Below are 16314 nucleotides of genomic sequence, written 5' to 3'. Positions count from 1 at the left end.
CGCCAAGCCTTCAGAGAGTGGGGGATAGAGGCTTGGTAAGCCTTCGGACAACACCGATTAGAAGAAGCATCTGAGGTCGTCGATCTACAAATCAAAGTCTCACTAAGATAGAGCCCTATACCCATGAATGAACCTCAGCTGTCCACAACACAGTAAAACTCGGCCGATAGAAGTCATTTAACGTGTGAACAAAGCTCATTGGCACACTAAAAGACAAATAAACTAAAAGAAAAAAAAAAAAAAAATCAAACCATGACTACACAAATAAAAACATATTAGATGTCAAAACTTCTCTCGTTTTATATTATATTACTAAGGTGCTTTTTCATACCTTCGAAATTGATTCATTTATGGGATAAGAAGAAATCCATGCAGTATTAAAACAAACGTGTTTGCGACGGCTAGCTTGGTTGACAAATAATATTAAGTTAGACCTTTTTTTTCTCTTATTAGAAAAAATATTACTATTTTTTTTATTCCACAATTCCTATCATTTAAAGATTTATACACTGAAATCAATGAAATTAATTAAGAGTTTTATTTTTTAAAAAATTTATAATAATGTCTAATATACCATTTAAATGCTTTTTTTTTTAAAGTAAAATGCTTTTTTTATCCATTAGTATTGAATAATTTAGAGACTAATAAAGGTGTGTATATAAGAGTTAAAATTAATATTATTTTGAAATTTTTAAAAAGACTTAATTTTTAAAAAAATTATAAAATGATATTTATTATGGGTTGCAGACAACGAATATAATTTATCTGCACGTAAAAAATTTCGTTCGTTGGAAAAGGTTGCTTAAGTGGACCCGTACTTAATTTCAGATTAATTAATGAAGCCCGTGATAAAAGTTGGAAAAGGTGACGTGGCGTCCAAAGTTAGGAAATGACAATGTTGGTGGTCCTTGACTCAGCATAACAATACTTTGATAGTTTTACCTATTTTTAATATTGTTCGGTTCTGATATAAGAACTAAAATCTGAATCAAATTTTTTATTTTTTTATTTTTTAAAATTATATTTAAAATTAAATTTTAATATAATTTTAATACGGTTGTAATTATTTTCATATAATAATTAAAATCTGAATCAAATTTTTTATTTTTTTATTTTTAAAAATTATATTTAAAATTAAATTTTAATATAATTTTAATACAATTTTAAATAATTTTAGTATAGTTCGGATTTAGTTTTAATTTTTATTTTATTTTAATTTTAATCTTAATTTTTCTAAATAAAATTATAATATAACTAGGTTTATTTTAAAATTATAAATAACTAATATCAAAATAATAATATTAATATAAATATATACCCTATATAATTTTTAGTAAAAATATTATATCATTTTATATATAATTATTAATTATATATTTTAAATATAAAATAAATATATAATTAATATATGAAGATATATTATATTACTGTGATTCATTCTTATAATATAATTAAAATTTATAAAGTAATTAATATATTTATAATTAAAATAATAGATATATATAACTTATTTAAATAGAATAAATTATAATTAATTAATTAAATTATATTATTAAAAAATTTTAATAACTAATTAAAATATATAATTATTTTATAATATTTTTAATAATTATTTAATAGTCAAAAGAGAGAATTATATTTAAATTATATAAATAATTTAATTTATAAAAGTAATTAAATAATATTAAATATAAAAATAATTAAAGAGAGTATATATACAAATATGAAATTAAATTTTTATTCAGTTTGGAATTATTTTTAAATAATTATTTTATTGATACTTTTATTATTTATAATTTTTTATTATATATTATTTAACGATTTATAAAATTAAGATTTATATTTATTAAATAAAATTTTATAATTTTAATAATACAAAATAATAAAATTACATTAAAAATATATAAAATATAAAATATATTACTAAAATTACATAATATACTATAATATCACTAAAATCATTATACTATCAATTTTTCAGTATGTTCTAATTTAATTTTGGTATAATTTTTAATAAAAAATTAAATTTAAAATTAAATAATTAAATAAATTCATTTAATACAATTTAATGTCTATAATATCAATTTTTTATAATTTCAATACGATTTAATTCAATTTTTTCTCATGAGAATTTCTCTAATAATTAAATTAATTTCAACTATTTAAAAAATTAAATAAAACCCTTATGAATATGTATGCTTTTGAACTTGAATGAAAAAAAAAAAAAAAGAATGCTTATGTAATAAAAGTTTAAGTTTAACAGAAAATTAATAATAAAAATAATTAAATTAAAAGATAATTTTATTTTATTTATTTATTTAACTTTTAAATAGTTAAATAATTTAATTTCTATAATTATAAAAATTTAATTATTTAAAGTTTAAAAATTAAAGAGGTGATATATATATTTGATTATTTTATAAAAATTAAATTATTTAAAATTTAAAAATTAAAAAAATAAATGAAATAAAATAACTTTTTCATAAGAATATGAAAACATAAATGATGCATTTAGCGAAGGATTAACAATGATAGGGGCAGTGCTTTGAAGTTAGGTACAATTTCAGAAAAAGCAAAGCAATTAGGTACAGCTCAGTTTTGTCATGGTTTGACCGCATCATCATTCATCAAATGCAGTGGTGAAGCTTTTCATGTTGTTCACCTTAAAAAAGCTTTTCATGTTGTCCTTTCTCCTTCTAGTCTTTGCTTCTGCTGCTTACCCTGACTCGCATTTTCAAATAAACTTCTCTCTCCTTTTATTCTTTTATTTAGGAAGTAAAAAAAAAAAAAAATCATATAATTTTGTTAAAATTTATTTTAAAATTTATAATTTAATTTATATTAAAATAATATTTTATAAAACTGGAATACATACTCAGAAATAAAAAATTCAGCTTTGATTTTTTTTTGAAAGGGTAATTTTTTTGTTGTACACACTCAGAAATTATAAAACTGGATACATACTCAAAATTATAAAACTAGATAACATTTTCAATATTTAAGTCAATATGAATACGAAATAAATAATCAAATTGGCTATAAATAAAATAATATATTTAATTACGAAGATTGAATTTTTTATATAACATATTGAATATAAATTTTAGATACTGTTAGAAACGTATGAAATAATAGAATTATATACAGCGTAGGATGTGGAGTACTAAAATGAGGAATTTTAGATTTAAGATATATAATTTTATCAAATAAAAATAATATTTTAATATTTATTAGAAATTTAATGTGATTTAAATTACTGGTATAAAATTTAATATATTTTAATATTAAATTACCTCCTTTATATGTTTTTAAAATTCAAATTAAATTTAAGTTTTACGCCTTTTCAACTCGAAGCAAATATCAAAATTTTAAAATTTTATTAATTTGCTAAATTAACCAAAAGTATTTATCGAGATGAGTATCATATATCTGATGAGCAAGTTTATTGATTTATAATTTTATTGAGTTTTAATTTAAAATAATAAGTTAGAAACTAAATTTTACATTTAAATTAAATAAACATAGTCATGAAAAATGTATAAATATAGTCCAATAAAAGAAAATTTTAGATGGATGTTATAGAATTTTTAAAATAAAAAATAATATTTTTATTAAATAAGCATATATTCAGAGTTTAACAGACTAAATTATGTAAATATTATTAAGTTTAAATTCAACTTGTAAAATAAATTTTTAATTTTTAATTTATATAAAAATAAATTAAACCAACTTAAATTTTTATTCGGTTGAGTTTTGAGTGACTCATTATTATATTTTTATTTATAATTATTATTATACGAGAAATTGGAGCTAAATAATAAATAGAGATAGGAAATAATTGATGGAGATAAAAATAGGAGGTTAGAGCATTTGAAAAAGAACCATAAAGAAAATAAAAGGTATGAAAATTATAGAAAAATAAAAAAAATCTCTTATTTAATATGTTTGATTGAGGATTGGGCAGTAAAAATAGTTGGATGGATTTTTTTTAATTTGTGAAAATAAAATATAACAATTTATTAATTGGATTTTAGACTGATTAAGTAAAAAGACATAAATAAATAATTCTGTAACTTTTTCTTTTCCAACTTATTCAAAGTCTTCTATAATTAAATTTTGGAATTGGTCGGACGAAAAGACCAGTTTCATATTATGACAAGGAATTTTCTCCTTTTCCTTTTTTTTTGCTTAGAAAATTTTTAAAAACTGAGAAAAAAAAATCTGAGAGATTATTATTATTAATTAATTGTTAAAGAAAATGAGTTGGTTTATTCATAGATTTTTACAAATTTAAGATTAAAGAAAAATAATCCCTGGACGTTGCCCGAGGAGATTTTTACAAAGTCTGACCGGAATGTGGGGCCACAGCCGGACATAGACAGGCAAATCTGGTTTCAGGATTAGAAAAATATTAATCAAATCAAAGCATCCTTGTAAGTGATTTAAAAAAAAAAAAAAAAAAAAAAAAACTTGTTTTATCAACTGAAATAAATTGAGATTAAAAAAAAACCTAACTACAGCTGAAAAATTCAGTTAGTTATTAGGTATGACTAAATTAATAAAAGTAATGCATATTTTATATTAGTAATTAAAATTAATAAAAACAACGTTTATATCATTTATGAATCATAATATAATTTATATTAATGAAATTATAAAATTATAATAATAATATTTAAAATTATAATTGATATAAAGTATATTATGCGTTATCACTATACGATAGAACCATGTGACAGAATTTTAATAGACTGTAATTATCGGTCACTCAGGTCTCATCCACGAAAGAGAAAATTCGGTCAATCGAATGATCGGTACTCGAAACAATAAAAGTTTAGCCCCGTGTGTCTAGTCGAGTCTCTTTTGATATCTAGTTATCATTAAAAAATGTTATAATAGATCTCATTACACCTACAATAAGAGAATCTCTTGTCCACTAATCAGTACTAGTCAGATTTTCAGGGAAGTCATTAACTAACCTTATCTTATTATAGTATAAAAGCAAAGGATACACAGAGTTCAAAGTACACATTCTAACACACTCTTCTAAAAATTTGAGCTCCCTATTTACACTCGCCCTTCTTGAAAACTTACTAACTTGAGTGTTGGAGTGACTGTCTCTAGGTGCTAATCACCTCACCTTCTCCTTTTACAAATTGACAGATCATATTCAGCTCATTTTCGGCAACATTATTTGGTTCTATTGTCAGAATCTCATTGATTTCTCTTGTTCATTTGGGATAAATTTGACCTAGCAATCTCATTTACCCTTTCACATGAAATCCTCTTCCCTAAAGTTTACTCTTAAAATAGTTGAAAATTCATGAGTTATTGCTTAGTCCGCTGCCAATAGGGGAGCCATCATCTCCTTCACCCTTGGTAATGGATAAGACGCTCCTCTCATGTTAAATGTAATACCCGGCTAGACTCCGGCATCAGAATTCCTACCTTCCGGTGGAATCTCCGTTGGAATCTGGAATTCTCGGATGTCGGAACCCTCTAAAAGGGTAAAATATATTTGTATAAGATGTTTTTACATGTTTTTATGGTTTTAATGAAGAAAGAAAATCAAGTTTTGAAACAAAACACCATGGAGGAAGAGTTCAGGTTCGGCAGCCGAACCTCATGTTCGGCCGCCGAACATGGTGCTCTTGCGGAAGCACCTTTGGCCCCCGAAGGTGGTCTGGCCAGCCACCTATAAAAGGCCCCATGTCCGAAAATGGGCGAGTTTTCTCTCTCTATTTTCGGGCATAGGTGAGATTTCACCCTCCCATGGTTGATTTTGTGTTTTCCTTCAATCCCTTCAAGTTTTTGATGAGTTTTACTCTGTTTTGAAGATTTTTAAGCTAAGATCAAGTTGTGAAGCTTGAGACCCCCGGAGCTCGATTTCTCCCAATCTCCAAGTTTGGATCACATCTCCTCTCGATCTTCAAGAGATAAGTATAGATCCTCATCTTCTTCTATGTTTTAAGTAAGTTTTGAGGGGTTTTAAGGGTGTTTGATGCATGTTTAGGCTAGTTGTAAAATGTTAGGGTTTATGTTAGTTTTATGCTAAATGTGATGCTATGTTGATGTTTGTTGGGGTTTAGGCTAGTTTTATGCCCCTGTGAGCTTGAAAATGTGTTTATGCATATTTTAGAATAGTTGGATATATGTTGTGAGGTTTTTGGTGGCTGGAAGTGAGAGGCAGAATCGGGTTCTGCCATTCTGGAGAACCGAGGTTCGGCCACCGAAGCCATATTCGGCTGCCGAACCTGCCTGTGGAGGCAGCTTTAGGCCACCTAACCTTGCCCCCAAAAGTTAGACTTTCGGCTCTGGAGGCAAGGTTCGGCCGCCGAACCTGCCCCTGAAGGATAGTGACTTTCGGCTCTAGAAGGACCTTCGGCAGCCGAACCTTGCCCCCAAAAGTGCCTGACTTTCGGATCTGTAGGGGCTTTCGGCCGCCGAACCTGCCGCCGAAAGTCCCTTGCCCAGCCTTCCTTCGCCTGTTTTTCTATGCATGTTTATGATGTTTTAGGGGGTTTTGGAGAGATGTTTAGAGTCATGTTAGAGTATGTTTGGTCCCTCATTTGAGTCCACCTGTGTAGGATCAGACCCGAGGAATCGAGGAGGCCAACAGTATTAGCTGTTGTAGAGTCGGCCAAAGGTGAGTAGAACTAAACTATGTTTTGAAGTAATGAAATCTTTTTAGCATGATCCATGCATCACGAATGCCATGATATGTATTAGGTTGTTTTGCATTAGAATTCACGAATATGATGCATTGCATAATATGATGTTGATGTGGATGGATATTGGATGACCCACTAGCCCTCGGTACGATATGATATGGTATGATAAGCAAGTCTAGGGCTACCCATGCCACGCGCCCTAGCACCACGTAAGAAAGTCCAGGGCTGCCCATTCCACGCGTCTTGGCATTTTGTTATGATTAAGAGGAAAGAGGGTTATTGGTGACAAGTCCATCCATGATGTGAATTGTTTGTGTTGTGATGCATTTCATGAAAACATATGTTTAATAAATTGTTTTAATGTTCTGCTCACTAGGCCTTAGTAGCTCACCCCTCTCCCCTAACCCCCAGGTTTGCAGGTTCAGGATAGACCGGGAAGTCGTCGAGGTTGAAGGTTGTATTAAATGTAATAGTCTAGTAGTGGACATGAAATGTAAAATGGTATAATGTAATGTAATGTAAAGAAATGTTTCATGGTTTATTATTGTGCTTGGCCCTAACAGTAGTGGTAATCCCTTTTTGTACATGATCTATATGAAATGTTTTAATGATGAGAAATGTTGAACCAAGCTTGATGTATGTTATGTTGACCCAACTAGAGCATTTGATGAGAGCTCTAGTGTGGGGTTTTATGTTTACAGTTATGGTGCATGCATAGGTTAAGCTTGGTATATGGAAAGTTTAAAGTTTTATGAAAATGTATGATCATGTATGGGATTTTGTCAGGTATGACAAGATGTATGTTAGGCTTGCTACGGGTTCCGGCGATCTTAAATCGATCTGAATTCTAGCGCCGGTAGCGGTCTGATTTTTGGATCGTTATAGAGTGGTATCAGAGCCCTAGGTTCATATGGTCGGACCTAGAGAGTTCGGGCTCATAGATGTTATAAAAGGGCAAGCACAATAGGAAAAATCATGTCCACTAGGATAGGATGTAGAGTCCTGTCTTGATGATGATGTGAAATGCCATGACTATATGCATGTGCATTAATGATATGCTATGTATGATGTGGGTTCATGTGTTTCCACATGAACCATATGATGTTGATGTTTATGTGTATGTGTTGTTTTTCAAAAAACAGAATGCGAGGCACTCGTCGATCTGCACGATTTACTGGAGTCCCACCAGAGAATGAGGGCATGGATGCCCGTCCCCCTGCTTTGCCAAGGGCAATATCATGTAGATCAAGTAGAGAGGGAACGTCAAGGGACCCTAGAAGGTCTTTTGATGTAAGCAGGAGGGGGACAGTTCAGGGTGGAATGTCAGCTGATGTAAGGGGATCAGAGGAGGATGAACAGAGAAGAGATGGTAGTTTGGGCATGAGTATGTCAGAAGAGGGTATGGGAGAGTCTCAAGGAGGCGCTCAGGCCTCGGGATTTGGCTATCCACCCCAATATCAACCCTTTCCATAGGGCCCAGGGTATCCGATGGGGGGTACATCGGATTACTCCAGCTTTAACCCATATCCCTCCTTCATGCCTTACCCTCCTTTTTACCCACCATACCCCCAGTACCCTATGTATCCACCCTCACCTTTCTATCCAAATCCAGCAAACCCTAACCCAGGGAATGCTGCACCTCCTCCTCCACCAGCAGAACCTGTAGTCCCTGAAATCCAAACACCTAAACCTAGCTCATCTGTGGGGAGCAAGGTAAAGATGACAGATTATCTGAAGCTGGATGCTCCAAAGTTCAAGACAGGTGATGATCCGTTTGAGTACCTCAAAACTGTCAAAATGATAACAGATGAGTTGGGAGCTGATGATAGTAGAGCCATTCAGATGGCAGGGTTCACTTTGAAATACAAGAAGGCACGAGAATGGTTTAAAAATTATGTGGACCCAAGGTTGGACAGCCTATCCTGGGAGGAGTTTGCAAATGAGTTTGCTGGATGGGCGTTTCCAGACAGTTTCAAAGAGCTAAAAGTTTTTGATTTTGAGCAGCTAAGGCAGACAGAGGATATGAGTGTCGACGAGTATACCGACAGGTTTCTGGAGTTGCTGCAGTATGTGGGTCAGGCATATGACACAGATCAGAAGAAAGCTAGGAGGTATACCATGAGGCTCAACCCTAGGTATTCCTCCCTGATCCTTGCAGCAGAGAGGGAGAGCTTCCACACCATTGTGGATGCAGCACGGAAGATGGAGGCTAGTGCCATCATTGAGGGGTCAGTTAAGCAGACAGTGGCACAATCTTCGGGTTACAAGACCCCAGGCGGGGGAAAGTTAGATCCCTCTTCTCATAGTACAGCAGCTTCAGGTAGTAAAAAGTGGGGCAGATCCAAGACCAAGAAGAGCAAGTTCTAGAACCGGTTGAAGTCCGGTCTGGAATTAGGTGGTGGCTCGAGCTCAGGTTTAGATGGTTCAGAATGCATGAGGTGTGGGAAGCCGCACAAGGGGGTCTGTCGGTTGGGGTCTACAGCCTACTTCAGGTGTGGGCAGGAGGGACACATGGCACGGGAGTGTCCTAGGGCAGCTTTCATGGCACCGTCCCAGTAGACAGCTTCAGGCAGTGTGGCACAACCAGTAGCTCCAGCCATGACATAGGGCAATGGCAGAGGCAGAGGGAGAGGAGCAGCCTCTTCTTCAGCAGGTTCCCGGGGTGAAGGTCCATCAGCTCCAGCTCGGATCGTCACTATGACACAGCAGGAGGCAAACATGTTAAACACCGTGGTGTCAGGTAATCTCATCATTGGTTGTTTAGATGTGTATGCTTTAATGGACCATAGTGCATCTCATTTTTTTGTTGCTCCGAGAGTCGTAGAGAGGTTGGGTTTGATAGTCTCTGGGTTAGAGTGTCCCCTCTAGGTCAGTGGACCCAAGTGTGATCCATCAGTGGCAGAATCAGTCTGCCGGTATAGTCCAGTGTTTGTTGAGGAGAGATACCTTCCAGCCGACCTTGTGGTTCTAGATTTGACGGATTTTGATGTCATTCTAGGGATGGATTGGCTATCTGCCCATGGTGCTACCTTGGACTGCAGAGACAAGGTAGTCAGGTTCAGAGATCAGGATGGGTTAAAGGTTGTCTTCAAGGGAGACAGGAGGGGTACACCTAGAGGTTTGATATCAGTCCTACAGGCTCGTAGGTTGCTCTGGAGGGGTTGTTAGGGGTTTCTAGCTCATGTTAGAGAGCTTGATAGTCAGGTTAGCGAGCCCGCCTCAGTGCCCGTGGTCAGATAGTTTCCAAATATCTTCCCAAACGAGCTTTCAGGACTACCACCTGCTAGGGAGATAGAGTTCGAAATAGAAGTAATGTCTGTATCTAGACCAATCTATATCCCTCTCTACAGGATGGCACCAGCAGAGTTGAATGAGCTAAAGGAGCAGTTGCAAGAGTTGGTGGATAAGGGCTTCATCCGACCGAGTACCTCACCTTGGGGTGCTCCGGTGCTGTTTGTAAAGAAGAATGATGGATCCTTGAGGCTTTGTATCGACTACAGGCAGTTGAACAAAGTCACTACCAAGAACAAATATATGTTACCTAGGATCTACGATCTATTTGGACTTTCGGCTCTGGAGGCAAGGTTCGGCCGCCGAACCTACCCCCGAAGGATAGTGACTTTTGGCTCTAGAAGGACCTTCGGCCGTCGAACCTTGCCCCCGAAAGTGCCTGACTTTCGGATCTGTAGAGGCTTTCGGCAGCCGAACCTGCCGCCGAAAGTCCCTTGCCTAGCCTTCCTTCGCCTGTTTTTTCATGCATGTTTATGATGTTTTAGGGAGTTTTGGGGAGATGTTTAGAGTCATGTTAAAGTATGTTCGGTCCCTCATTTGAGTCCACTTGTGTAGGATCGGACCCGAGGAACCGAGGAGGCAGTAGTGTTAGCTGTTGCAGAGTCAGCCAGAGGTGAGTAGAACTAAACTATGTTTTGAAGTAATGAAATCTTTTTAGCATGATCCATGCATCATGAATGCCATGATATGTATTAGGTTGTTTTGCATTAGAATTCATGAATATGATGCATTGCATAATATGATGTTAATGTGGATGGATATTGGATGACTCACTAGCCCTCGGTACGATATGATATGGTATGATAAGCAAGTCCAGGGCTGCCCATGCCACGCGCTCTGGCACCACATATGAAAGTCCAGGGCTGCCCATTCCACGCGTCCTGGCATTTTGTTATGATTAAGAGGAAAGATGGTTATTGGTGACAAGTCCATCCGTGATGTGAATTGTTTGTGTTGTGATGCATTTCATAAAAACATATGTTTAATAAATTGTTTTAATGTTCTGCTCACTAGGCCTTAGTAGCTCACCCCTCTCCCCTAACCCCCAGGTTTGCAGGTTCAGGATAGACCGAAAAGTCGTCAAGGTTGAAGGTTGTATTAAATGTAATAGTCTAGTAGTGGACATGAAATGTAAAATGGTATAATGTAATGTAATGTAAAGAAATGTTTCATGGTTTAGTATTGTGCTTGGCCCTAACAGTAGTGGTAATCCCTTTTTGTACATGATCTATATGAAATGTATTAATGATGAGAAATGTTGAACCAAGCTTCATGTATGTTATGTTGACCCAACTAGAGCATTTGATGAGGGCTCTAGTGTGGGGTTTTATGTTTACAGTTATGGTGCATGCACAGGTCAAGCTTGGTATATGGAAAGTTTAAAGTTTTATGAAAATATATGATCATGTATGAGATTTTGTCAGGTATGACAGGATGTATGTTAGGCTTGCTACGGGTTCCGACGACCTTAAGTCAATCTGAATCCTAGCGCCGGTAGCGGTCCGGTTTTCGGGTCGTTACAATAAATGAGACTAATCTTAATAATCTAAATAATGTGCAGATGATGCAATATATTAAGAAGCTACAGACAACTATTAAGCAGTATAAAGTTCGGGAGGAGGTCTCATTCATGGCTTCCAAAATAGGGAGGAAATTTCCTTCGAGGCTCCAAAGACTCGAATAGAGGCAATTCGCACGGAGTTCAAAGACTCGAACTGAGCATCCACTGTTGAGTTTCAATATGATTGAACGTAACAGAAGAAATAGAAAAATAAAATTTTTCACCAACATTGATCACATTTAAACGAAAAAAGCAATAATATAAAAGAGAAAATAAATACCTTTTATTTTCTTTGCAACAAAAACACGAGATCATTCATTTTGGTTAAGTTGTCACAAACTATAAACCGTCCAAATGTCTAGTCTCTAATGATATCCATATAGAATGGTGATCGAAAAACCCTAAAACAATTCTAAGGGATTGAGAAGAAGAGAGGTTTTGACTGTTAGCTCTGTGCTTTTCTTGCAAGTTTTAGAGACTCTCAACAGAGTTTCTGCCAGGAGGCACATGCTCTTATAAGATACCCTTTTATATTAAAAGCCTAAGGTTTCAGTATAACAATAATTAATTATTTATTTAACTAATTAAATAAATAAATTACAACTATGGTCTAACACTTTAATAAATAGGCCATATAAATTTTAGACAAATTAAGTCTCTATTTAATTAATTAGATTAAAATCATAATTTTTTAAAATTGCAATTTTATCCCAATATCAATTTATATGTAATTAAGTCCTCCTTGATTTATCTTCTCATTTTATTTTCTCATACAATTCTTTATGTGTATGACTTATTAGGTTTTAAATATGTTGGCAACAAATATGATTAACTAATTAATTAATTTGAAAGTCAAGAATATTATCTAGCAACATGTTAAGGTTGTCCAAATATTCAGAATGTCAAAAATGGTTTGATTTAACATTTCAGTGCATAGTTTGTCAGTATAATTAATATCCATTTATCACAAATGTCCCGATTTAACATTTAATACATGGAGCGTGTCAACAATGTTAAATCATATTAATTCTCATTTTATTAACCATTGACCGATTAAATGAAATTTCAAATCTCATTTGCTAATTTCATTCCACCTTGTGCAAGGATTTCATGATTAATTCTAGCAGAGAATAAATGGAATATTCCCTAATTTAATGGGGTGATGAAACTTTTCTCAATTACATAAATACCTTCATAAAGTTCCTAATATATCAAATTTATCCCCATTTATTACTCATGAACCAAGTAACATGTAAGATGAATTCAAATATAAAAGTCTCTATATATGATTATTAATTGATTTCAAGTTAAAGGATCACATACACAACCATCACTTGAATAATCCATAAATACAGGTTATTCTCCATATGAATTTCTCAGGCGGGTCAGTTCAATGTACCTATTTATAAAATAAGCACCTAAATATTAGTTCTAGATATCTCACATATCTCAACTTATAAGATCAATTGCTTCCTCTAAAAGGACATAATATAATATGTACTGATTTCAATAATTCTAATCATTGTCCAATCATAATAAGAATATCGACCAGGAACATTTGGAAATGTTACTTAAATACAATAGGAATCTCACAATTATAATCACATTATAATTTTTTTTTGCACAGTAATATAATCTCATGAATTTTATCTTTACTTGAAATTCAATTAAATTAACACTAAAGATAAATAATAGCATTTTTAAAAATATATTTAAATATTTAAAATACATGAAAAATAATATCCAACTACAATCAATAGATTGGCTATAGGGCATATTATTAACATCTACAAGAATAAGCCTCAATTAGAATGGTTGTTTATAGGAACAATGTCTTAGATGTTCAATGTATGAGTTAAACCCTGAGTCTTTAATTTAGGAGACTTAGTTCTTAATCTGTCTAATGTAACAGGAGGTAATGCCGAGTCTGCTAAGTTGGGCGAAAACTAGAAAGGACCATTTACGGTATCAAAAGTCATTCCTCTCGAGACTTATAAACTAGCCAAGTTAGACAATCGAGTCATTCTCCATTTCTGGAATATGTGTCATTTGTGTAAATTTTATCAATAATATTAACAAGGTATTTTTTTTATATGTTGTGTTTATACAACTACATGGAATGATGTTTTGCGAAAATAAGCATAAACCGATGATTAAGGAAGGTGCTTACAGGGATAGGCCACAAGGTGGGCAACTGCTAGGCACATGACTGGGTGTTAGTTCCACAAAATTTTTCAAGGCATTTATGCCCAAACCATAATGCGGGTAATTGTCAGGCACATGATTGGGGCTAGTCCTATTAAAAAGCTTCTAATACATTTATACCTAAACCACAAGCCAGGTAATTGTTAGGCATATGACCAAGTGTTAGTCCCGTTAAAAAGTTTTCTAAGGTATTTATACCTAAACCACAATGTGGATAATCGTCAGGCACATGACCGGATGTTAATCCCATAAAAAAGTTTCTAAGGCATTTATGCCTAAGCCATAAAGTGGGCGACCGTCAAGCAAATGTTCAAATATTAAAATTAATTTATTAAGCCATGAGGCGAGTAAAAATCTCTAGGCAAATATCCGGCTGTTAGCTCCGTTAAAATAAATTAAAGTATTCATTTATCAGTCACGAGGTTGGCGAATAATCTGTAAAACAACCAGACAAAAGTTCAAATTATTATTTATTGGGACGAGTACCAATTCTAATACTTAGCAATAATAAAGATAAGAAGATGAATGAACTATTTTCATTAGAAAATTTTTTACATGGTAGGAGGGACATCTTCAGTCACCTCCTCCCGAGCTTTTATTATATTTCATCTACATCTATTACATTTTCAGCAGAAGCTGGGTCAGCGGGATTGTCTTCATTTGGTCTCTTTTTATCATGCACATCCTGGTCCTCATCCTCTTCCTTGGGAAAGATGTTGTCAATCCAAGAGAAGTCCTCTATCGGGAAGAGCTTGATGAGCTCCTTCTTCATAGAGTTCTGACCTTTAACAAATATCTGCCCACCCCAAGCCACTGTCTCCTGAAATTCAACTTTCAGCTCAGTGACCCTATTAATGGTGGCCCGGCTCTCCTAAGCCTGAGATTGGAGTTCTTGGACTTGGCATTGAAGATTGGCTACTTGATCCTCGGCAGTCTTAAACTGATTTTCAAGAGTGGCCTTCGCAGTATTAGCCTCGTCTAGGTCCGTTTGGAGCTTTTCTATCCACTCTAGGGTCTCCTTCATGGGGTTCTTCACCTTGAACACCCAAGCCTTCAACCTTAAATATTCCTCTTGAAGGAGGTTTTTGTCTATCTCTTGAGACCCGAACACCTTTCTCAGGCCCTTGTTGTGCTCATTGGCCGTTGGCGGGCAGAGCACACTCTATGGCCGAGTGGATGACGTTGTCATACAGACCATCCATTTCAACAACCTCCAACCTCTAGTGATCTCCATGACGTATGAAATTTTTGGCAATAAGGAGAGAAAATCTAGGCTCCTCAAGGAGAGAGTCGAAGTGGTCAGTTCCATAGCAAGATGCTTAAAGGCCAAGAGCTCCTGTACCAGCCTCTTCATAGTTTTGTGGAGTGGGATGTCTGGGAGAGGGGAGAAGATTTCTCCTGGCTGAAGACTCAGGTTGGGTGTTTAAAGGCCCGATCGTTGTAGCAGAGGGAGTAGGGGAGGAGGTAGCACGATGATCTCTTCAGCCCATCGTGCCTGTTTAGGAGGAAGGGACAAGGTACCAGCAATGACTTTTCCTTTTCGAGCAGCACGGGCTACCTTTGTAAACTTGTGCTTCCTTTAGTTAGCCATATTTGTATAAAATGGAGAGTGAGTAAGTAAAATAGTGCAAAAATAAAAGTGTTTAAAAGTTAAAATACCCTGCTCTGAGGAAGAGGGTAAGATCATCCTTGAGTTTTGATGACCGGTTGACCGACGCAACCGAGCTTGCTCTGCTTAGAAGTGGCTTTGCCAGGACAAGGTAGCGTTCCTCATGGTCACATTAATATCTACTCGGTGGGTCGATGGCATCTTCTGGAGGAAGTTCAGAGCCTCTTCCCTGTACCTCCACAGTTGGACCCCATCTTTTCTTAGCTCCACATACACATTCCAATCGGTTCGAAGCTGCAAAAACCCCCCATATACCCTGTGGCAGAGATGAAAAACTTGTTCTTTCAACGCTTTAGAAAACAGGGGATCCAATTTAAAAGAGTCTGGCGCTTTCTCCTGCTGTAGAACCAAAACTCCTTGTTTTATGGGTATCCAACAGGTACAACTGAGAGAATAGGGCCACGCACGGCTCAATATTGTTATTGAAGTAGATAAAGCGAAAAGCCACTAAAATTCTCCAGTTATTGGGGTGCAATTGGGTGATTGACAGTTTGTAGAATTTGAGAATTTCAATAAAATTGGGTCAATCAGAAACCACAAATCCGCTTTCAACTGCTTCTCATATACCATGATAGTATCTTCAACAGAGATTTAGTCATCAACGCGAACATTCAGATGAGGAGCATATATTCGAAAGATATCTCAGGAGATTTGATAGTGGTCATGAAGACAATCTATGTCCCTTTCAGTGAGCACGGGTGGGATGTCATTTACCAGTAGGGTGTTATTATCATGGACCGCCTTCAATGGAGCTATGGGAGCCAGGGCATGGATGGGCTGTCAGAGGAAGAGCTAGAGGTTGAGCTACCATCATAAGAAGAAGACGAGGAAGTAAAAGAAGATCAATTCATTTCAAAGGAATAGAAAATGACAGAAGAAGAAATTATCTTTAGAAAGTGCAAAAGAAAGATTCGAGT

The sequence above is a fragment of the Manihot esculenta genome, chromosome 12 (assembly GCF_001659605.2).
Source record: "Manihot esculenta cultivar AM560-2 chromosome 12, M.esculenta_v8, whole genome shotgun sequence".
NCBI classification, from domain to species: Eukaryota; Viridiplantae; Streptophyta; class Magnoliopsida; order Malpighiales; family Euphorbiaceae; genus Manihot; species Manihot esculenta.
This window is presented reverse-complemented; position numbering follows the sequence as displayed.